Source organism: Mirounga angustirostris, unplaced genomic scaffold (assembly GCF_029215605.1).
Source record: "Mirounga angustirostris isolate CCGP_5_RB_7025 unplaced genomic scaffold, mMirAng1.0.hap1 SCAF_6, whole genome shotgun sequence".
Taxonomy (NCBI): domain Eukaryota; kingdom Metazoa; phylum Chordata; class Mammalia; order Carnivora; family Phocidae; genus Mirounga; species Mirounga angustirostris.
Window position 1 is genome coordinate 153,813,483 of NW_026991714.1, and position 24,134 is coordinate 153,837,616.

Genomic DNA, 24,134 nt, shown 5'->3' on the forward strand with positions numbered 1-24,134 from the left:
GTGCAGGCCCAAAGCCTGTCGTTCCTCCTCCCCCGGCCCCCCACCCCCCTGAGGGCCTGGAAGGGCCTTCCGCTTCCCCACCGTGAGAGCGGATCCCCAGCACCCCCCACCCTGAGTTACCAGGCCCTGCGGGCGGATTTCCCCCGCGGCCGCTCCTCCCCCCGCGCACATCCTTCAGCCACCCTGGGCTCTGCCCTGACCTCACAGCCCCTCTCCTGGCTCCACCCCCATCCCAGCTTGTGGTACTCAGTCTTGGTGGTCCCCACTCGGGTCTCTCTTCATGGTAGGCTATGCTCACCCCGCCTTTGAAATTCAGTGTGGCTCCTTGACCTGCTTGACCAATGAGATGTCAGCAGAGGAGACCAGTGTCCACCTGCCTAAGAGGGAGCCCGCATCGCTTGGGACCACCTGCAGACCAGCCTCAAGCACGCAGGGCAGGTCTTAAGCCATCCAGATGGGGGGAGTTACTTTTACCTGAGCAGAACCCAGGTTAGTCCACTGACCTTCTACCCACAGCCCGTGTCCCTGCCTGGCTGACATGTGCGCATATCCCGTCTGGACGTAAACTGAGGCCTCCCAGATTGGGCTCAGCCTCCCTCCCTGGAGCTCCATCCAGCGCTGCCGTCCTGGGCTCAGACGCACGCCTATTTGCCAGTCGCTGTGCTCCCTGAGCCGGTGCCCTATAGGAATTCATCCTGCAGGAGCGAATGTGGAATGTTTTTGAAAAGGGGGGGCAGTGAGGCAGGGTTATGCTTAGAGCCACCGTCCCTGGGACTGCACATCAGAATTCCCCCAAACCCACAGCAGCCTCGGATTGCCCAGTGCAGACTGACCACCCTGCAGTCTGCACCCAGTGCAGACTGACCACCCTCTCCTTCCCAGACCCTCTAAAGGGGGCAGAATTAAAATAAAAAGGTATAACCAACCCCTGCCCAGAGGAAACAGATGAGATTTTTTTTTTAAAGATTTTATTTATTTATTTGAGAGAGAGAATGAGAGCACGAGAGGGAAGAGGGTCAGAGGGAGAAGCAGACCCCCCGCTGAGCAGGGAGCCCAATGCGGGACTCGATCCCGGGACTCCAGGATCATGACCTGAGCCGAAGGCAGTCGCTTAACCGACTGAGCCACCCAGGCGCCCGAGATTTTATTTTTTTTTTAAGATTTATTTATTTGAGAGAGAGAGAGAGAATGAGCTGTGGGGAGGGGCAGAGGCAGAGGGAGAAGCAGACGCCCCACTGAGCAGGAAGCCTGACTTGGGGCTCGATCCCAGGACCCAGAGACCATGACCTGAGCCGAAGGCAGATGCCCAACTGACCGAGCTACCCAGGCGCCCCGAGAAAAGACTTTAGAAGGAAAAAACATGTCAGTGGATTCAGAAAGTGGCTGGAAACATTACAGGGACCACTGGCGAGACTGAGGGCTTGTAGGTAACAGGGAGCCCTGGGAGCGGGGCCACAGAGGGGCGGGGAGAGGAGCAGTAGAGCCACAGGGCGACCTCCAGCGAGGACAGCTGGGCACAGACAGTCCTTCTCTGAAAGGACTTGTCTGAGAGGCACCAGGCCCAACAGAAGACAGTGAGGGGACCAGCAGAGATGAGTGGGGACATCTGCACACTGAACTGGGAGCCCCAAATGCCCAAGCAGGCACCCGCCCTGGGGTCAGGACATAAGAAGAACCTCCTCTGGGCACACTGAGCACCTCTCAGAAGACCCCTGGGCCCTAGGATTGTGGGTCCCTCACAGGCCCAAGCAGAAAAGAGCAGGAACCAGCACAGCAGATGGGCCTCCAGCTGGCCTCGGGGCTCAGGGCACAGCTCTGTCCGGGAAACCCCCTGTGCCTGGCCATGGGACGGGGTCTCAGGAAACCCAAGGACTGGCTATGCAAGCTGGAGCAGGCCCACAGCAGGGCACGAGACAGAAAAGGTTAGGGCTGCCTCACCCGCAGGCAGACCAGGTCACCTCAGCCACAAAGGTGACCATGGAATTCAGGGGAGGCCGGGAGGGAGCAAGGCTGGAATGGGGGTCAGCTGTGAGTGGAAGGGGGCATTGAGGCCAACAGAGTGTCCCTGGCTACCCTGGCTGCCCACACTGATCAGGAGCATCAGCTAGCTCAGGGCTGGCTGTCCTGTTCCGGTGACAGGAGACAGCCAGTGACTCAGTACCAGGTAAACATGTCTACCACATCAAGCATGCAGGAGCGCACACGGGACCGTGGGCGGTGTATGACCATGGAGCCACTTTATGGGGTGGCTAGGCAGGGTTCTGAGACTTGAGCATATACCAGCAGCCCTCTGAAGGCTGTGGCTGGGGCCTAGGATGCTGGCCCCAAGGTGGGAACAAGCTGGCGTGCGAGGACATGGAGCGGCCCGTGTCTCTGGGGGACAGTGAGCACCCCCTGAGACAGGGAATGCAGAATAGCCAGGGGTTGATTTCGCACGAACGTGCACTGGTCTCTAATTTGTCCAAAAAGAGCTGTGCTTCCTGAGGGGGTACCCTTGACATTGAGTCAGGGAAGGTCACATGGCTGGGACCAGCACAGCCTTCAGTTCTCAGGCAGTCTCGTCTTAGGTCACTGTTGTGACATTGACGCTTGCCCGCGTCTTCATGAACAGTCCTCTTATCAAACTGTGCTCAGACTGCCTGACTCCCATGTGCAGTTTCCTGCTCGGGAACGGATACCAGAATGGCCCCGGGAAACGGGAAACAGAAGCTCCGAAGGGATTCTGATCCCGGGGCACTCACCTGTGTGCCCATGTTTAGCCTCGTCCCTGGCAGGAAGTGGAAAATGGGTGCCATCAACATTCTCCCCACGCATCAGTTCCCAGGGCTGCCTGAACAAAGCATCGCAAAGTGGGGGCTGGAAATAGCAGAAATGGATTCTCTCACAGCTCTGGAGGCTGGGCCGTTAGCAGGGCTGGTTCATTCTGGAGGTCCTGAGAGAGAACCCATCCCATCTCCAGGCTTCTGATCGCTCCTGGCGATCCTGGAGTCCCTTGGCTTGCAGAGGCGTCCCTGCCTCGAGACATCACATTTCATGTATGTGTCCTTGTCTTTGCTTCCCTTTTAAAGACATTTGCTGTAAGATTTAGGGCCCACCTTGATGCAGGATGATATCAACTTGAGATCCTTACCTTAATTACAATCCTTAATTGCAAAAGCCCTCTTTCCAAACAAGGTCCTGTTCATAGGTTCTGGGTGGACGTCTCTTTTGGGGGGCCCACCATTAAACCTGCCACAGTCCACTCTTTGGTCCCCCAACATCTATGTCCATGTCGTGTGCAGAATACATCCACTGTGTCCCAGCACCCCCAAAGCCTCAGTACTGCGGTATGAACTCCAGGCCTACAATCCCACCTAAGTGTGATCCGCTCGTGGGCCCCAGTGTCACCATCTGACTCAGGTGCGAGTGAGACTCTGGGTGTGTCCTGTCCCTGCTTCCAGACTGCACAAGCACAGGACGGACATCCCCATCCCAGAAAGAGAAACTGAAGGAATGAAGGAGTCACTATTCCCAAGGAAATTCATAACCTCGCAGGGAAGCTTCAGTTAAGTTCCGAGGCCCGAGGAGAATCCTGTCACAGGACGCACCACCCTCGGGGCCGTTCTCCTTTCTTCCTGACAGGCCGCACGTCCTTGCTGCTCAGCGGCTCCATCAGCCCCTGTCCTGCTTGTGGAGCTCTGTGCGTCCCGTAGCAGTCCTTCCCTGCGTCCTGAATCTGTTCCTCCCAGTCCCAGCCGGCGGACTTCTGTTCCAGTGTTCTCAAGGGCCTGGTATGTGTCCCGTCACACAGGAGGGCCCTCCGCGGATCTCTCCCCCACGATCACACCTGTACCCCTGGGCTCTGCTGAGATGGCCAGGTGGGTCCAGAGTTGCTCCGCTAAGCTCTCCAGCAAGTGGCTGCCTTGCTGGCACACCCTTGGCCCTCTGTTTAGAATGTGCTTTTCCGACAGTCCATTTCCCAATTTTTGTATTCTTTGCAATCTGGATGAGCCAAGAACCTCCCAAATCATTAGGGGCTGGTTCATTTCTGCTTAAGAGACCTTCCTCAGGGGCGCCTGGGTGCCTCAGTGGGTCAGGTGTCTGCCTTCAGCTGAGGTCATGATCCCAGGGTCCTGGGTTCAAGTCCCGCATCGGGCTTTTCGCTCAGTGGGGAGTCTGCTTCTCCTTCTGCTGCTTCCCCTGCTCGTGCTCTGTCAAATAAATAAATAAATAAAATCTTTAATAAAGAGAGAGAGCTTCCTCAATTCACCTATTTTCTCTCCATTTTACTCTGAGCAGCAAGAGGAAAGCAACCCACACCTCTAACACTTTGCTTGTAAACCTCCTCAGCCAGCAACCAAGTTCATCATCATGTTCCACCTGACATCAGAACACAATTCAGTCAACTTTTCTACCACTTTATAACTAGGCTCACTTTTCCTCTGGTTTCCGTAGCACATTCCTGGTTTCCACCTGAGACCTCACCACCTCACCCCCTTTAACATGCACACATCTGCCAACACCGTGGTCGTAATGAAGAGTGTGTCCTCTAAGATAACATCCCTTACTTCCTTCTGAGCTCTCCCCAGCCCACCGCAATGAGCCATATATCCACCAACTGTCTGTCCAGAGCATTCCAGCTGATTAATGAGACCCACCCAGATTACCCAGGGGGATCTCCTTTGTTTCAACTTAACTGATGGCAGATGCTGACCACGGCTTCCTAGCACAGATCGTAGCACACCTTCCCGGCAGCTGGTTTAGTATCTGGTTAAATAGCTCCAAGCCTAGCTGACGCATAAAACTAACCATGACAGCTGTGGTAGAGTAGAGCATGGTGGGAGGAAGAGGGACCTCGGGAATCAGATGGGGACATCTGGGCACACGTAGGTGAGGTGGAGAACGTTGAACCCCCAAATGTCCCTGAGCCTCCCTTGTTGGCAGGAGCAACCTTTCTCTCCGCCTGTGCACAGAAGCTTCTCAGCAGTTGTACCTGGAGTAGGTGCCTCTCGAGCTAACACCAATTGTTTTCAAGACCCACCCTTAACACCCCCATTGCCCAAAGGCCCCTAGGAGTCAGACGGTTGGATGGTCAGGAGACACCAGAGCATAGATGGACAAGTACAAAGACTGCTCTGGGAAGAGAGAGCCTTTATGCAGAAAGAGATACAAAACCTCACCTAACTGTAGCCAGGGGGAGCAGCCATCGAAGTGGAGTCTAGAGCCATTGGCCCAGGAAGGAGGAAATAAGGCTCAGGACGGCCAAATCCATTGACCTGGCTGCACGTACCAAGATTTAAAATATTAATTTGAGCACCTGGAGGTGGCATTAATCACCACGCAGTTTGGATAAGGAGGGGCTGGACTCCGTGGTGGGGGCAGTTAATGAGACTGAACTTCCCTGGCCTTCTGCAGGTCCTCACTCCTCAGCGTGTACTGCAAGGACAACAGCAGTGGCCCCTTGGAGTGTTGTAGAAATGGAGAATCTGGGGCGCCTGGGTGGCTCAGATGGTTAAGCGTCTGCCTTCGGCTCAGGTCGTGATCCCGGGGTCCTGGGATCGAGCCCCACATCGGGCTCCTGACTCAGCGGGGAGCCTGCTTCTCCCTCTCCCTCTGCCTCTCTCCCTGTTCATGCTTTCTCTCTCTCTCTCTGTATCTCTCTGTCTCAAATGAATAAATAAAATATTAAAAAAAAAAAAAGAAATGGAGAATCTCAGGCCCCACCCCAAACCTGCTGAGTCAGAGTATACACTTTAAAAATATACATTTTACATGTAAATGTTTTCACATTAAAGTTTGAAAAGCATGGCCTAAAGAAGGAGGCTAAAGGGTCAGGAAGACAGGCAGGTAGAGTGGACTGACCCCAACCCTGCCCTCCCTCCTTGGTGAGGACACCTCCCCACTCCCTCCATCCCCTAACGTTGGGGTTAGTTGTTCTCCAGCCCCCAGGGAGCTCCGTGTGTCTGTCCTCTGAGGACCGGAGATGGATGTGGGGGTGTTACAATGGACTTGGGCTCCTGGGTCTCAGCAGTAACAGTGAGACCAGGGGTGGGGTCAGCTGGTAGCTCCGGGTGGCAAGGCCACCACAAGCAGCCCAGGACAGAGATGCAATCAGACATCTGCCCCACAGGGATCGATGGCAACACTCACTTGGTTGACCACAGAGTCCCTAGAAATGGGCTTGACAGTGTAGCTGGGCATTCTAGGGTCGCTGGAGGAAAACTAACTACGTTAGAGAATTCACAGGAAAAGATGGACAATATGGGTGAGGAGACAGGTAATCTCAGGTGAGAAATGTAAAGTCTAGAATTGAAAGATACAATATCTGAGATTTAAATTGTTTTCAACAGCCATACTATTCTATTGGAAAAATTAAAAGACAGCATCAGTAAACATGTAGACAGGTCAATAGAAATTATCAGTGATGTATGTGGAAAATTGGAATAAAGTAGGTTCTTGTAAAGTGGAAAATGGCAGCCAACTTCTCAACAGGAGACATGAAGTCCAGAAGACAATGGAGCAACATCTTAACTTTGCTGAAAGGAAGAAACTCCAACATAGAATTCTGTATCAAAGGAGAATATGCTTCAAAAATAAAGGCTAAAAAAGGCATTTTGAGAGAAACAAACAATAGAGAGAATTTGTCACCAGCAGGAGAGCCCCATAACAAATAAAAAAGGAAGCTGTTCAAGGTAAACGGAAATCCTACTACTTGAAAAGCTTACCTTTAAAATTGATTGGTGCGGCCACTATGGAAAACACTGTGGAGGTTCCACTCCACTTCTGGGTTTTTTAAAAAAAGGAAAACACCAGTTTGGAGAGATACATGCACCCCTACGTTCCCTGCAGCATTATTTGCAGCAACCAAGATTTGGAAGCCGCCTGAGTGTCCACTGATGGGTGAAAGGATAAAGAGGATGTGGTGTATATACACAATGGAATATTACTCAGCCATGAAAAAGAACAAAATCTGGCCATTTGCGACAACATGGATGGACCTAGAGGGTATAACCGTAAGAGAAATAAGTCAGCCAGAGAAAGAAAGATACCATATGATTTCACTCATATGTGGAATCTAAAAACAAAACAAGTGAACAAACAAAAGAGAAGCACACAGATACAGGAAACAAACGTGGCTACCGGAGGGGGAGACGAGGGGTGGGGTTATATAACTGGAAGTTATAGAATAAGTAAGTCATGAGGATGTAATGCACATCACAGCAGATGTAGTCAGTCATACTGTAATGTAATAACTTCGTATGAGGACAGACAATAACCAGACCCGTCGCGGGGATCATTTCGTCACGTATGGAAGTATCAAATCACTGTGATGCACACGGAACTAAAATCAGGCATCGTGCCTCTTTCTGGTTGTAGGAAGGGTCAAATGGAGCTACGTACCTTCACCTTCGATGGGTCATCTTGGCATGCCCCACACCACTGGCCCCTAGAAATGCCACTGGGGTAGAAGGCCGTTGAATTTTAGTCCGATTTACCTCCCACCTTCCAACACGTGAACATCAACAAGCGCAGAGTATTCGTACCTCCTGCTCCCTGGGTCCAAGCAGCATCATGTCACCAGTGTAATGGACCGGTGTGAGATCTTGTGGAAGGGAAAGGCGCTCGAGCTCTCGGCAAACAGAGTTACAACAACTGGCTGGAGAGGGACGCGCCCCTGAAGCCCACGGTGAGGGTGTGCTGCCTGAAAGCAGCTGCTTCCGGGGCGTCACTGATGGTGGCCGACAGAAGGGCGTTTTCCCAGTCGACAGCATGCCAGCCAAGGGGGCGTGCTGATCTGTTCAAGCAACACATGCACGCTGGTACAGCAGCTGCGACGGAGTCCCACCCGGCTACGCTCATGATAACACACTGCCACTTTCCAAGACGTAGGCCAGACAGGGGAGTTCAGCGGGGACGTGGAGGCGATCACCACCCGGTGGCCCTGCTCTCTGCAGCCCCTCCAGGAGGGCAGGGCTGCTTCTGGCGCACTATGTTCCAAGGAAGACGAAGTTCTTGTGGCCCCCTCGGTCTTCCCCTCTCTGCGCAGGTCTGGGCGGCAAGGTGGGGTGCCACCAGCTGTTCCGTATGTCTATTCCAGTTGCGCCCCTGAAACTGGGGACACGACCACAGGGTGCCTTCTGGAGCAGGCCCGACCTAAAACTCCACTGATGGGGGCGCCTGGCTCAGCTGGGTAAACGTCTGGCTCTTGATTTCGGCTCAGGTCATGATCTCAGGGTCCTGGGATGGAGCCCCGCATCGGGCTCCCTGCTCAGCGGAGGGTCAGCTGGAGATTCTCTTTCCCTCTGCCGCTCCCCCTGCTTGCATGCACATGCACGCACTCTCTCTCGCTCTAAAAATAAATAAATCTTTAAAAAAATAAATAGATAAAACTCCACTGATTACCTGACCTCCATAAGCTCCCACTCTGACTAGTGGGCCCACGTGAGGTTCTGGGTCTCCTAGGATTGATGTCTGTTCAGAGCCAGTGTCCAGGAGTCCCAAGATGTCTGATGCCTTCCTTCCCCCCCAGTGCTCAGTTCCCCTGGTCAAAGGCCACCAGTACCTTTGGGGAAATCTGGGAGAAAGGGTAACATATACATTCCTGGTAGTGTCCTGGAGCCCTTCTTCAAGGGGACCTCTCCATTCAGGGGGCTCTGGGTGTCTACACTGGCTCTAGTCTGGAAACTACTGAGTGGCCATGACTCCTATTTTTGTGGTTCAGGCTAGACTTCTGTTCACTTGACCTGGAGCTTCTCTGACAGCACAGATCAAGTAAGAACTTGGCTTCCTATCTATTCCACCGGAAGACGCTAGAAACCAGCCAACACCACAGGGCTGCTCAGGTCAGACCACTCTGATTGCTGCTTTGCTTCTGCCCTCCATCATGGTCAGCACGCCCACCTTGCTCGTGGTGGCTAAGTGCTCAGCTGTCATTGCCCACGGCAGAGCGGTTCATCGCATTTTGGGGTGTATGTAGGATAGTCATGTTAGGTGGAATTATGGTCTCGTTACGTCTTTGCTTGGAGGTTAAGTATAGTTTAAGGAGATGCGTATGGTGCCGAGGTGACAAGGCGTAGACTCGTGTGATGGTTCATTTTATGTGTTGACCCGACTGGGCTATGGGAAGCCCAGACAGATGGCAAAACATTATTTCTTGGTGTGTCTGTTGAAGGTGATTCTGGAAGAGACTAATATTTGAATTGGTAGACTGAACAAGGCAGACTATCTTACCCCCAAGTGGGTGGGCATCATCTAATCTGTTGGGGACCCGAATTCTCTCTCTTCTGGAGCTAGGCTGTCCACCTTTTCCTGTTCTCAGACATTGGATGGAGGTCCTGGCTCTCAGGCCTTCAGACGCTGGGACTTACACCATCTAACCCCCGCCGCCCCCATAGTCCCATAGCCCCTTCCCTGGTTATCAGGCCTTTAGCCTTCAGACTGGGAGTTAGCCCTCAGTTCCCCTGGTTCTCCGGCTTGCAGATGGCAGATCCTGGTGCTTCTCAGCCTCCATAACCACAAGACCCAATTTCTATATATATCTCTATAGATCCTATTGGTTCTGTTTCTTTGGAAAACCCTGACTTGTACGACAGCCCAAGAAAAAAACAGACAAGCCCCAATCGTGGTAGGAGACTTAAATCTCCCTTTCTCGGTAACTGATAGAATAAGCACACACACATGCAAAATTACTAAGGATGCAGAATTTTGGGGAAAACCATTATCCACCTTGCCCTAACCGGCATCTAGAGAATACCATCAAATCCTCTGCAGAGTTTACATCACTTTCAAATGTGCAAGGCCTATCCGTGGAGATAAGCCATATCCCAGGACTAAAAGAAAAAGTTTCAGTAAATTTCAAAGTTTTGAAACTATACAGGATATGTCGTCTGAACACAACAAATTAAGGCACCAGGGATAACAGATGCCCTAAAGGTCTACGCACATTTCGAAATTAAGCAACGGACTTGAAATAATCCACAGACCAAACAATAAATCACAAAGGAGATTAGGACATATTTAAAACTGAATGACTATGAAAACCAACATAACAAAATTTGGGGGATACAGCTATTTTTAAATGCTTATAAGAAAAAAATCAGACAAGTTGAAAATCAATGATCTAAGTGCTATCTTAAGGGGTTAAAAAAGGAAGAGTAATTTAAATTCAGTGTGAGTAGAAGGAAGGAAAAGACATTAGAGCAGAAATCTATGAAACAGCATGGTAAGTGAGAGAAAAAAAATCAACAAAGCAAATCATTGTTCCTTTGAAAACAATCAATAAAATCAATAAAACCCTAGCATTATTGAGTAAGAAAAAAAAAGCAAAAAAAAAAAATGGCCATATCAGAAATGGAAAAAGGGGCTACCACTATAGAGCCTAATGAGATTAAAAGAATAACCAGGATGGGACGCCTGGGTGGCTCAGTCGTTTAGCGTCTGCCTTCGGCTCAGGTCATGATCTCAGGGTCCTGGGATCGAGCCCCGCGTCAGGCTCCCTGCTCAGCAGAGAGTCCGCTTCTCCCTCTCCCACTCCCCCTGCTTGTGCGCTCTCTCTGTCTCGCTCTCACTCTCTCTCAAATAAATAAATAAAATCTTTAAAAAAACACCAAAGTAATAAAAAAGAACAATCATGGAATATTGCAGAAATTCTGTGCCATAAATTCACAACTCAAAGAGGAGAGGTCCTTTAAAAATGCAATTTGTCAAGATTGATAGAAGAGAACATGAATAGGCCCATACGTGTGCAGAAAACTGAATTTATAACTAAAAACATTCCCACAAAGAAAATTGCATTTGCTGAGAAAACTGAACATCCGTATGAGAACAATAAACTCAGACCTCTCCATGAATCCTAACTCAGGACGGATCAGGGGCCTCAGTGTAACAGCCAAAACCATGGAAGTTCCACAGGAAAACCCGGGGAAACCGACGTGACTTTGTGTGAGGCAAAGAACTATCAGACGTGACACCAAAAGCTCGAGCCATTAAAAAACCAGAATGTGAAGACGGAATGTGGTGCTGGTCCCACAACCCTGTAAATTTTCAAAAAATCATTGAGTTGTGTCTGTTCAATGGGCTGCTGTCAGGAGTCTTTTGGTTTCTGGTTGTTATCTTTCCATTTTTATGAAAGTATAATTGACTTACTGCCAAACTGGCCCATGGTACCTCAACAGGCATGTTTTAAGAGACTGTGAACAAGGGGGTGGGTGAAGTGGCTTCTTGGGTAGGGCAGAGGTCCACACTGGACGGAGCTGCTCCCCAGACGGAGCTGGCCTAGGGCCATTTGGACATGGTCCCCGAGGGCTAGTAGAGGGATGAAATGACCCTGTACCAGCTGGCTGTTCCCATGATAATTCTGCATCACAAACCACCCCCAAACTTAGCTTGGCCACCAAGAATTTGCCTCTAACTCATGCATCTCTGGGTTGGCTGTGGTTTGACAGATCTCACCAGGCTTGGCCCTGGGCCACGGATTCAGGGCAGGTCTGTCCTGCTGGCTTCTATTCTCCTGGGACCAGCAGGCCACTCGTGTGTTTCCCACAGGAATATGAGGGAGCAAGAGGTCGACTCTGCCCGCATCCCGTCTGCTCACGTAGTGGGGGAGGTCAGAACAATGGTGTTCCCCGACAAGGAACAGCATATGCACGGCACCAGCTGAGAAGGGCTGGGGGTGCTGGCCGGCTGGAAACGCAGGACATGGGGGGCAGGGGTCAATCGTCACAGGCACCCGTGGCCCCACGGGGCAGGTTGGCGACTGCTGATCGCCACGGCACGTGACAGCCCTGGTCTACGGCCGTCTCAGCGGCCACGCACTCTCAAGCTTGTGTCCCAGCCGCTGAGGGTTGCATGGGACTGCCCGAGCCAGAACCACAACACGACACGCTGCAGCCGCATACCACACAGTCTCCACGTGGCCTGGCAGTCAGGTTACGGACTAATGGTGGGCCGTGGTCCACTGCGCTTGCTGTAGAATCCATGCGTTCTCGTCCTCCATGACTGGCTGGATTTCTTGTCCTTTCCTTTTTCTTTTCCACGTTTTAAAAATAGCCTGCATTGTCGGGACCTCAGTGCTCTGGTGGCTGATGACCGGGAGACAGCCCGGTGCGCTCCCGGGGGGCTCCGCGGCCCTGGCGAGTCCTTACCCTCCCCGACCTCCAGGCTCCTCATCTGTAACAACCAGAGCGTGCAGCAGGTAAGCACACCCACGTGGCAGAAACAGCTTCAAACTGCCTTGTTACGAGGCGAGTGGGCACTCTGACATTTTCTATTTCTGCTTTTTTAAAAATCCCATTTAAAAAATGCCCTGGCCCCAAATTAGATCTGACTAGTTTATTCTGAACTACTTGACCCCTGCTAATAACACAAGAGCACAGAGGAAGCTTCCTGCCCGTGGCCTCAGTCCCCCTCCGCCTGGCTGCTGTGGTCCATCTGTGGCTCACACTGATCCTCACACGGGAGCATCCTGAACCCTCAGCCCTGGGCCCCAGACCCAGCTCACGGCGTGTCCCAGACATACGCAGTGAGGCAGGCAAACACAGGCCTCCTGGAAGGCAGAGCCTGTGTCCTCCCGGGAATTCCTGCAAACGGGCCCCACGCAACATCACACGGGCTTGTCAGGGGTGGGGACTCACCCTGTCCCGTCACTCCTTCCTGGGCTGCCCAGCCACAGGCAAACACCTAAACTCACGGGTCCGCATCTTGTCTCTTGCGCATATGCGGGACTCAGAGATCTTTATATCTGACAATTTCACCAGGGGTTCCATCACCCCGGAGCAGGTGGATGAGTGGCCATCACCAGCCCACGCTTCCCTTCTCTGTCAGCTGGACTCCAGTGGGCCAGGCCACTGTCTGTCTCTACCCAGATGCTGTGACTTCAAGCCATCCTCCATGGCCACTGTCCTCTTGGAGGTACCCAGCACCACCTCTAAGTAAAACTCAACCTCAGGATCTGCCCCAGGGGCTTGTTGAGGAAGAGGGATGAGGACCACACAGGGAGGACAGATCTGGGGGGAGAATCCCCCACCCAACTTCTGATGCAGTTCCCTACAAATACCCCTGAAATCAGTAGGGAAAAGGGCCACTTATCTGCATTGTCCTGAATCCTCTCTTCAAAACAGGTGATAAAATAAAGGACAGTTTCAACTTTTTGTGGGCCCTGTTCCTGGACTCCCAGGGAAGCTACACATTGACATTTACCAAGGTCAGAATGACTCACCAAACCTCAAAGCATGGCTCTATTTCTGCCCCAGGACCCCGTGTACATCCGCTTTGTTAAAAACATACCCCAAAAGGAGCATTCCAAACATACAGATAAGCGAGAAATCCTCCCTGGTTCCCATGAGATTCAAGTCACACAGCCTCGCACAGGCCACAAACAGAAGATAAAGTCTGTAAGTTTCTGTAATGTCCGTCGTCGTGATGATTTGTAACTCTTCATGTAAAAACATACACAACCCTGCCCCAAACGTCCCTTCCCCAGGGCACTCTCTCCTTGTGAAGACGTGCATCCGGGCAGCTGTCCTCACTTGGGCTCCAATCAAAGCCCTTTCTCTTTAAAATTTTGAGAAGTTTTGTTCATCTGCGTCGAGGCGGGCTTGTTACCGCCCTGGCTACCGCATCTGGTTTTGAATCTACGGAGCAGACGCAAGCTTTGCAGCGGAAGTCAGGCTTCTTTAGGCGTTGGGAACGTATCGTCTGGTCGGTCAGGGAAAGGCCGCCTGCCCGGGCACAAACTGGCACGGGAGCCTCAGCTCATCCACACGGGCAAGTGTGCCACTTTCATCCCCCTGGGGTCCCCAGGTCAGGGCTGTGGGTCAGCCTCTGCGGGGGCCAGCCGGCACCGCTGGGAAGGTGCCAGGCCCTGCAGCCGAGAGGCTGGTCAGTGCGGGCGCTCAGCTCAGATCTGGCCCAGGCCCCAGGCACCTGCTGGGGATGGAGGGGATGGAGGCAAGGGTCGCGGTGACATCGCCCAGCCTCCTGCAAGCAGGAGCAGAGCGCCTCGGTGCTCCGTGGATGCCGGCCCCAGGCCAGGAGCCAGCGGCAGTGTGGTTATTGGTGGGGCCCTCCTCAGGGTGAGCTTGCTGCTTCTAGGGCCCCAGAAAGGCCCCCGTGGAGAAATCGCTTCTGTTTTAGAGTCTTGCTGCGGGAGGGGATCCCACTGTTTTATGTTCCCCTTAGATGTGCCCGGAAGGAGGGAGGTGGTCCAGAGCTGGGTGTGAATCCAGGTCCTTCACTCCCCTGGGAGCCGTCTCCAGCCCTCGGGCACCCCCCTGTGTCTTAGTTTCTCCCATGTGAAATCAGGGTAACGCCCCCCCTCCCAGCATCATCGAGATGAGCACCGGGCTGGGGTCTCACTGCAAGCTCCACTCAGACTCGCAACCATCCTACAGAATACCTTTCACGACCACCCCAGTTTACAGATGAGTTACAGGAGCTCGGGAGTGACATCTCGAAAGGACCTGCCCGGGCCCGGGTGTGAGCAGGGACGGGGCAGGACCCCCAGACGCCCCCCAGCAGCTGGACAACATATGCTTGCCGCTGAAGTTCTTCCTTGCTTTGCAACATGACACGCGGAACCTCCAAAAGCTCTGAAGCGCAACCGTGAAGCCCCCGTGAGCCGCCCCCGGCCACCAGCACCCTCACCCGTCGACGGTCCGGCACCTGCCCCCCCACCAGCTTCCTGAAGCTATGGCAACAAATACCACGGGGGGAAGGGGCGCCACTCTCCCCAGCCCTCAGGGTGTGGGCGGCCACCCTGTCCCCGTGTCCACACAGGGCCGTCCCTCCATGACTGGGTCCTCACCTCCCCTTCTCATAAGGACGCCAGTCAGAATGGATTAGGGCCCACCCTAGTGACCTCGTGTGACCTTCGTCACCACTTCAAAGATCCATCTCCGAATACTGTCACCCTCTGCGGCACTGGGGTCAGGATGTCCAGCAATGAATTTCGGGGAGCCACAACTCAGCCCGTGACACCCCCACGTGCACCCCCGTCTCCTGCCTGCCCCCCAGCCTGGGCTGTGGGCCAACCCACCCCTTGATTTCCCCCTTCTTAGAATTTCATCATTCCCACTTGCACCTTATCATCTAAGGTTGCTGGTATGAGAAACATTTCCTACTGCATGAGATCTCTTGCAATTTGCTTCTTTCTGTCAAAAGCTATTGATAGGATTCATCCCTGTTGTTGCAAGAAGCACCTGTTCACTCATTTCATGGCTTTCCCTTGCCCTGGGCTTGGGGTCCTTTCCAGGCTTTGCTGAAGTGGGGAGGGGGGCTGCCATGAGCGACTCTGCCCACGTGTCCTCTCTGTTTGCTTCCCTGAAGCCTCTGGGTGAGCAGTGGGGTCACCGCAGGCCTACCCGGGGTGCAGATGCTTCCCCAGGTGCTCCTAACGAACGGACGCACACCCCACAGCAGCAGCAGGACCTGGGGGCTTACTCCTCTCCTGGCAACTGAACGCTATCTCGTTCAGGATAAAATTGTTTCCCTGCTAGCTGATTACAGTGAGCACTTTTAATATCTTTATTGGCCATTTGTTTTTCCTCTACTGTGAGTGGTTGGTGCCTATCTTTTGCCCATTAATCCAATTAAACCTATTGTTTTTATCTTTTTAAATTGAATTATAGGAGTTCTTTATGTATTCTGCATACTAATCTACTGAAAATAAGAATTACCAATATCTTCTCTTGCTTTTGGCTCAGCTTTTAATTTTCCTTATGGTGTCTTTTTGATAAGCAAGAGTACTTTTAATGTAGTGCATTTATCAACATTTGCTTTTGTGGTTAGTGCTTCTATATTTCATTTAAGAAATCCTTTCTTAGCCTAAGAACAACATAAAATTCACCCATATTCTCCTCTAAGAATGCCTGTAGAATAAACTCTTCTATCAACATGGAGCAGGCATCCAGAAAACCGTGTAGGTTGCAGGGGTGCAGCTCAGATTTTCACAAAGTGTGCACAGCTGTGTAACCACCAGTCAGCACAGGAAACAGAACCTTCCAGCATCCGAGGAGCCCTGGGACTTCTGAGCTCTTCCCAGGACACACCACCCCAGCAGGGGAGAGAGTGACTGGGGAAGCCGGAGCCTGCAACGATATGGAGCCACCCATGGCAGCCCCCTCTGGCCTTTCTCCAGTCCCCCGGGTGGAAGCTGGGGTCTCTCCTCTCCCCTCAAACACTCATGCCTCACAGCCCTGCTCTCTTCGGCCCGGGGGCCGGCCAGCTAGTGCGCCCTCTCCTGAACACACTCCATCAGTTACTAGCTTTCAAAGAGCATTCTATGAGCCCAAGGACCCTGGTGTGGTTCTGTGTCTGTGGAACTCAGAGCCTCCCCAGCCCAGCGCCCAGGGCAGGAGGGGACCCTCTCGTCTGGCCCAAGGGCTGCCCCAAGCAAGGTTGACCACCCTCCCACTCTGTGTACCCTGTTTCCTTCCCCACTTTTTGTCCTTCTTGAAATAAATCGCGACTTCTTCAGTTGCTTGGTTTTCTTCGAGCCTCGTGGGAATTCTTCCGCCCCTTGCAATGGCCTCGAGGTGCCATTTCGACCACCTGGGTCACCACAGGCATCTCTCAGCCCCGGCTGGTCATGGCAGAGGCGTCCCCCTCTCCACACTTCTCCCGCTGGGCTGGGCTGCCCTTTGTTGTCATCTCCGACACTCCCCGTGTCCCCTGGGTCGTCTCGGTGGCTCCCCCTGGTTTGGTGGACGACGTTCTGTGTCTACACCGTTTGGCCCCTATTCCAGGTGCACACCTGGGATCCCGGCATCGGCTTTCACTGCCATCCGAAGGGCTGCCTGCCGTTGAGAAAAACAAAGACTCCTAATCCTTTGTAGCTGAACTGTTGCAGGCTGTTTTACTCTCTCGAGTCTTGTAGACCTTTCTCTTTGAAAGCAGTGTTTTCAAACATCACAACCTGCGCCATGCTGAGGGTCCCTTTTCTTTCTTGGCACCAGATCCCCCATGGAGCCCTCTGCTCAAGAAACATGTCCTTCAACTCTGGAAAAATTTAAAAATTACTTCATGGATTATCACTTCCCTTCTGATTTCACTCTTCCCTTTCTGATTTGAATTGTGAAACCCTTGGATTGATCCTATAGTGTTCATGCATGTTCCCTCTGATTTTCCATCTCTTTTTGGTTTTGCCTTAATTCCTGGGAGATTATCTGAAATGTATCATCTAATCCAGTTTCTCCAGCTCACCACTGTTGACCCTCTGGTGCCAGATAATTCTCTGTTTGTGGGGGTCATCCTGTGCATCAAAGGATGTTTGGCAGGGTCCCTAGCCTCCACTCGCTAGGGGTAGGGGCTCCTCCTTCCTCAGTCCCCCAGCCCAAGCTCTGACCACCAAAAACGTCTACCATTATGGCTGAGCGTCTCCTGGAGGGGCGGGTGGGGACGCTGTGCTGCATTTAGGTCTAAGGGCAATGCTGTTGCTGTCTCTGCCATGCCCTCGGGACGGGGTCCTGGCTGGTGGAGGGGCAGCCTCAGAGGCCCCCACTGGACCTTCTTGCTGTGACGGTCCTTAACCCACAGGCCAAGAAGCTAAGGGAGTTGTTTCAAAATGTACCCTGGACTTGTTTTGAACAGGCTCGGTAAGACATGCGGACACGGAAATGACCACTGTGAAGGGACAGGTATCTGTGGGCACAGGGTTCCGGAGAAGCGGGGGGCGGGGGGCGGGGGGCGGGGCCCACCCCACAGGCCGTGCGGGAGCACCCGGGTCGGCCAAGAGGCAGAGGGGGGACATGAGTGTGCAGTGTGGTTTCCAGGAAAGGAACAGGTGAGCAGCTAAACAGGCTTAGGACTGAATGGATGGGATAGTTGTGGTGGGCTCTGGGCTAGAGTGGCGGTGGTCCCTGGTTGTCCGGTGCCTGGTCACTGCCTGGTCACTGTCTGCTGGACGGTCCATGCTGGATGGAGGAGGGGCTCGGAGGAGACCTCCAGATTGCTTAGTGCCGTTCGAAAGGCAACTCCCAGGCCACTCTTTTGCCGTCTCCAAGAACTGGCTCTCGCCGCGCAGTCAGCGAGACCCAGCGTGAAGACACAGAAGACGGTGTAGTTAGTACAGTGGTGAGGCTGACTGCCACGTGTCCACTCCAGCAACCTACTCAGGAGCTTGGAGAACGGCCCTGCTCGGTGGTCCGTGGACCCAGTGTGCCCACCACAAGCCACACCTGGACCAGGACGTATTTATTACCTGATCTCTACATGCTCTGCTCAAACGCGTGGCCATGGCGACACCTCAGGCCTTCGGGTTGGACAGCCCCGCCTGTGAGCAGCAGCCCTTGAAACAGTCCAGTGCACATGGCCACAGCACCCTGGGGAGGCACTGGGGGACACTGCCCACGCGGGGAGGGCCGCCCTCTTCTGTGGAGCCTGGTTTCTCCACGAAGCCACACGTCGCGGGTCCAAAGCCAGGCTGAGGTCTGGAGACGGGCCAGGTGTCGTGCCTGGTGCGGCAGCTGCCCCTGGCTGCTTGCTTTCTCCCTCCTGGACTTCTCCTGATTGTGTGGATCGTGTGGCTGGCCCGGGGCTTCGTCCTTGGTGCCGCCAATACCCGTGGCCACAGGCTGTCGGCCACCGCATCAGGTGATCACTGCACTTCTCCAGTGAAGGCCGTGCCTTTCCAGGAGGTGTGCTGTGGAGACGACATGACGGCCCCCAAAGACGTCCACATCCTAACCCCTAAAACCTGTGAACACGGTATGTACAGGACAGAAGAGTGTTGAACACGTGGCTGAGCTAAACATGTTGAGAGGGCGAGGCCATCCTGAGTTATCTGCCGGCCAACATCATCACAGGGTCCGTCCAGGGTGGGAGCAGGAGACGCGACAATGGAGCGAGGACACTGTTGGGGGCGCAGAGCCAAGGGATGCAGGTACCTCTAGAAGCTGGGAAGACAGGGAAACAGATCCTCCCCAGAGCCCTGCAGACACCCGACATCACCCAGGCAAACGCGTCCACACCTCCGCCCTCCAGAGCGGCAAGAGAGTAAATGCACGTGTTGCAGGCCATTGAGGCTCTGGCCATGGCAGCAGCAGGAAACGGGGTTAAGACAAGCTGTTCCCACCCTACGGGGCATGAATGCCCAGGTGATGAGAGCCCAGCAGACACCTGCCCGGAAATACGTCTCAGCTCAGTCTGTGCAAACAACAGCCTTTAGTCCGACGCCGAGAGCAAAGCATCCCTGTGTGTTGCCTCCCTCCTGGGCACCAGTGATGCCCGCCCTCTGCGCGGCGTCCCCCCTGTCGGGACCGTGTCATCTGTCCCACTGCCGCTTTCTCTGCTCGCCAGAACCCCCTGAAAGGTGCCCACACATGGAGGGGCAACAACACGCCAGTGAGGAAGACAGGAACACATCCTCATTTGCTCACTCACTGAAATCTGACTGGGCTCCCACATGCCGCTCTGGGGCCTGGCCTCCGTGCTGATGCCCCGAGGGGCCCCCCAACCACAGAACAGCAAGGTCCCACAGAACCCACATTTTCATTGCACTGAGGGGCTCGCAGGAAGTGAAGGACGTTGCCAGGGGACAAGAAAGTGACTCAAAGCCTAGTGTGTCTGGAGGAAGCAGCTTCATCCCGAGAGGAACAAGGGAGAAGGGAGGGCCGGGACCTGGGAAGATGGCGAAGGGCCGGGACCCTTGGGGGGGGCTCCGAAGGGCAGGACTGCCCACCACCCCACGACGGGTTGGGGGTGGAGAGCTTCTGCTCTCCCGGGATTTGAACCCTTGTCCCCAACCATGCAGAAAGCCCCACTGCTCTTATGAGGGGTTTGGGTGAGTGGGATCTTTGAGGACCTTGCAGATGCCTGGATTTTAAGGGTGGGTCGATGCAGAGGATGGGAGGCCATGTGGAGCCAGCCCTCTCTCCCTGCTACGTTTCCCCCCATCCCCAAGAGCCTGAACTCACAGGAACCTGAGGAAGGGTGACTGGCACCCCCAGGCCGTGGGGCTGGCACGGGCGGTCTATGGAGCTACACAGCTTGTACCCAAATCTCAAGGTCGAGCTTACCACCCAGGGTCACTTGGAACCCTCTCCAAAGAGTCATCACACGTCCCTCCCAAGGTGCCCGAGAACCAACGTCTGCCCCGCGGTCCTCTTGCCTTCCTGAGGCAATCCCGCTGCCTGCACTGCGTGCACTCTCAGAGGGCGGGCAGCACACGTGAAAACCAAGGTCATCTGTCCTTTGCGACCTTACTTCTTTCCGAGGAAGAAGGATGTATTTCAGCCAGCGCATTTCAGCACAGTGGCCCAATGGGCAGAGCGGAGATGTAGGCAGCAGCTCGGGAGCACGCTGAACATCTTCCAAAGAATAATTTCCAGCCATTGTGACATCTGTGAAGCTTCTCTAGAAATGCTTATTTTGTTTTTAACTTTCTATATAGTAAATTTCAAGTTTTTAAAAATTTTTCTTTCGCTTTTCTTTTGATGAGGAAGTGTATTAGTTGTTGGGAACCTACCAAACATAACTTAACAGCAGTCTCATACCAAGGAATTAAACAGGAAAAAGTAAAATAGAGCAAACTCTCTTATGTCCTTTGTGTGAAAAACATTTACTTCCTCTGGAAAGGAAGGCACTATCATTCACTCAGAGGCCCTCCCACGAGTCCCTCCACCCATGGCCACAACAGATCATTTTCAAAAGAAAACTCTTAAAAACTCCAAAAGTTCCATACACCAAAAGTGGAAGGGAGATGCAAAACAGGCTGCAGATGGAGACCTCAGACCTGCGGGACTCCAGGCCCAGAAAGGGGCAAGTGGCTGCGAATGCAGTCCCTGAGGAGTGAAGGGTCTAAAACTGCCCGCAGGAAGTGGGGGGCAACAGCCCAGAGCATCACCTGGAATCAGACCTGGGACAAGTCTCCCACTTCTATGGCAGGAAGTTGAGAAAGAAAATCACCTTCTGCAGCAATTGCCTAAGGATGACCAAGAGGATGGACCTGGGCACTGCTGGCTCTGTGACTTCATCGGCACTTCTCAGTGGGGGGCTGTGTGACAGTCCCGAGCACCCGGTGTAACACACATCACCGCCGCAGAGCCCCAGAAGGCTGAGCCCGGGGACCTGCAAGCTGAGACACAGGGAGGGGTGAGCAGAGAGAGGAAACGAGACACAAACCTCTTGCTTAAGATGAGCCTGCAAGCCGCAATTCCAAAGCAGGTTCCTCTAAGAAGAGAACAAGATCCAGATTCAGCTGATGAATTCATCCCAGATGAAAGGGAAACAATACAGCAGCCTGAAAATTAAAATAATAGAGCAGACTTTAAAATAACTATGTTTAGGATTCTCAAGTTGGATAAAGAGAAAATAGCAACAAAAACTTAGAAGGGATTATATAACAAAACTGGAAAAAAATGAAACAAGAACCAGTACAACAGAGAAAATTAGAAATGAGAAATGAAATCATTAAAAAAAAAAAAAAACCCAACCCTGTAGATGACACAAACTCTAAGTGGACACCAGTGGAGGCAGATTTCCCCGTGGGGAGCGCAGGTAAAAAACAGGAAGAGCTGTTTGGAGACACAGAAAGAACAGATGGAGTGGCTTCAATCTAGTCCCTCCCCAAAGACCCAGAATCCAGGAATCAAGGTCAGGATGCAGGCCACAGAGCACATTCCATGTGAGGACAGAATGACTGCAATGTCCCGGATTGAAGACTGAAGATCTCAGACAGGAAGTGCACATCAAGTGCCAAGCAGCATAACTGAAACGCAGTCCGCACTTAGGATTACTGTAGTGAAATTTCAGGACATCAAGGACACAGAAAGAAAAGATAGATCTCCTTCACTGCAACGGCAACTGCATGGACACCAAACTTCTCATTAGCAACAACAGCATCCAGAGTCCTGTCTTTAAAATTCTGATAGAGGGGCGCCTGGGTGGCTCAGTCGTTAAGCGTCTGCCTTCGGCTCAGGTCATGATCCCGGGGTCCTGGGATCGAGCCCTGCATCGGGCTCCCTGCTCCGCGGGAAGCCTGCTTCTCCCTCTGCCTGACACTCCCCCTGCTTGTGTTCCCTCTCTCGCTGTGTCTCTCTGTCAAATAAACAAATAAAATCTTTAAAAAATAAATAAATAAATAAAATAAAATTCTGATAGAAATGAACTGCCAGCATAGAATTCTATAGCAGTTAACCATCATCCAAGAGTGAGATCAAAATGAAGACTTTTCAGAAGAATCACCCTTTGTGCCTCCTGGTTTCTCCCCTTTCCCACAGGCATGTCTGTAGCCTCCATACCGTGCCTGTCCTGCCACCTGGAGCACTTGGGAAGCTGCTCTGAACTTCTCACCTGCCCTTAATCATTGCGTGTGCCTCCAGAAATCACTAGCCTGTCCTCCTCTACTTTCAAACGTCATGCAAGAGCCCCTTGCTGGCGAACCTGTAACCATATAGACAAGTATTCAGCCCAGAGGTTCCCAAAACCTTTGCTCTGCAGAGGACACATTCCAAGGGCAGACAGGTGCTGGGTTCGCCAAAGACCACCTCGTTCTCACCCAATGTGCGAGACTGGTTCAGTGAGTCCCCTGTGATGACTTCTCTCCCTGCGTGTTGATGGATATTATCTTCTGACCGACTTTCCACTTCACCAACACCCTCTTCAGCTCTAGGTAATTTGCTAGTAACCAATCCAATCAATTTTTGTTATTGTATTTTTCAGATCCAGAATTCCAATTTGATTCCTTGCTATAATTTCTAGTATCACTGCTTCCTCGAACACATTAATCCTCATTATTTTAAAGTGCATGCTTGCTGACTTCATTATGTGGACCACCCATAGGTCAGTTTCTGTTCTCTCTTGTTCTTCTTGGGATCTGATCATGTGTTCATGTTGCCTTGTGTGTGATGCATGTTACACATTCTAAAACCATGCAGATAAGTTGAGATCTAAGATGGTATTTTCTTGCCCTCTAGAAAGTTCTGACATCGGCTTCTGGCAGGGAGCCAGACACCCAGCACCCCAGGTCACCTTAATGCAATCAGGGTCTGCCGTGATCCGAAGCTGAGCTTCAGGCCCCACGAGGTTTGGTGTTTTTCCAGTCCACTCTTCCTAGAGCCTGGCATTTTGGGGCCCCAACCCAAAGTCTGGGTGTTGACTAGACCCTCCCTCTCTGTAGTGGTCTCAGAAGAACAATTCATCTCTTTGGTCTTTGGTCTGTGGGGAGCTTTGCTCAGTAGCTGAGCTTTCTACCGCGTCTCCCAAATAGAAAGGTGCTCACTGGGGAAAAGTTACCCTTTCAGGAACTCTTCACTCCCGCGTCTGTGGAAGGGTTGGTCATGATGACCCGGTGTGCCATCTCCATAGCAGAAACCGAGAGTGATCTTTTACAAGGTGGACCTTACCTTAGAGCCTGCGTAAAGCTCTTCGGTGGCCCTTGTAGCTGATACCCTCGGCAGCCTGCCCAGTGGGCAGTACTTCTAAGAGCGACGCCAATTTATTTCAGCTATTGCGGTGGCTCTGGGAAGGGCGACTTGGCTGGCCTCAACCACCGCCTCCCGCACCCCAATTCCCTTTCCCGCAGGGTTTCCCGGCTGGGCCACCAGCGGCATTTTGGGTGAGACTGGGGGGGGGTAGCCGCAGCAAGGTTTTCACACCTGGAAGGTCAGGGTGGCGGCCCGCCGTGGCCGCAGCTCGCACATCTGCTGGCTCGCCTCCCTCGCGGGAGGCGGGGGTGCAGCTGCCCCCGCCCCCGAGGCCTGGCGGCTTCTCGGGCTCCCGCAGCCGAGCGTGCGGTTGTGACGACGGCCGCCAACTGCTTCCGCAGGAGGCCGCGGCGCAGGCCACCCTTCGGTCCGGCTCGGCCCCACCTCCCCCCGCGCGTGTTCCTCCAGCCTCCCTCCCCCGCAGCCGCCGCAGCACCAGCCTCCAGCGGCCGGGCCCCGCCACCCTCCTCCCCGCTCCCGAAGGACGCACCCCGGGGCTTCCGCGTCTGCCGGGCGTCGCCCTCCTCCACCTGGGCGCTTGGCCGCGCACGGAATCGCGCTCGGCGCTGCCCCCGCGCGGCTCCCGCCGGCGGCTGGCGGCAACTCCGGCCGAGCAGCGCCCAGAGGCTCGCGGCGCGCGGCCGGGAGGACGCCGCCGGGGGCGGGGCGGGGCGGGGGCGGGGCGGGGGCGGGGCGGGCGGGCGTCCGTGCGACGGCAGCGATCCCGGGCAGCCG

At 53.5% G+C, this 24,134-nt stretch overlaps 1 long non-coding RNA gene across 4 annotated transcripts; it reads right to left on the minus strand.

The window, feature by feature from the left end:
- Positions 1-1,174: 1,174 nt before the first annotated feature.
- LOC123846964 (uncharacterized) lies at positions 1,175-24,048 on the minus strand. 4 transcript variants are annotated; one of them, XR_010412629.1, is made up of 4 exons: positions 23,890-24,048; positions 21,097-21,214; positions 7,381-9,157; positions 1,175-4,190 (listed from the first exon to the last, which is right to left on the minus strand). It is a non-coding gene; the product is annotated as an uncharacterized LOC123846964 (long non-coding RNA). The 4 variants fall into 4 exon arrangements; XR_010412630.1 differs by having other exon boundaries at positions 7,381-9,167; XR_010412628.1 differs by having other exon boundaries at positions 7,524-12,147.
- Between the last annotated feature and the right edge of the window lie 86 nt (positions 24,049-24,134).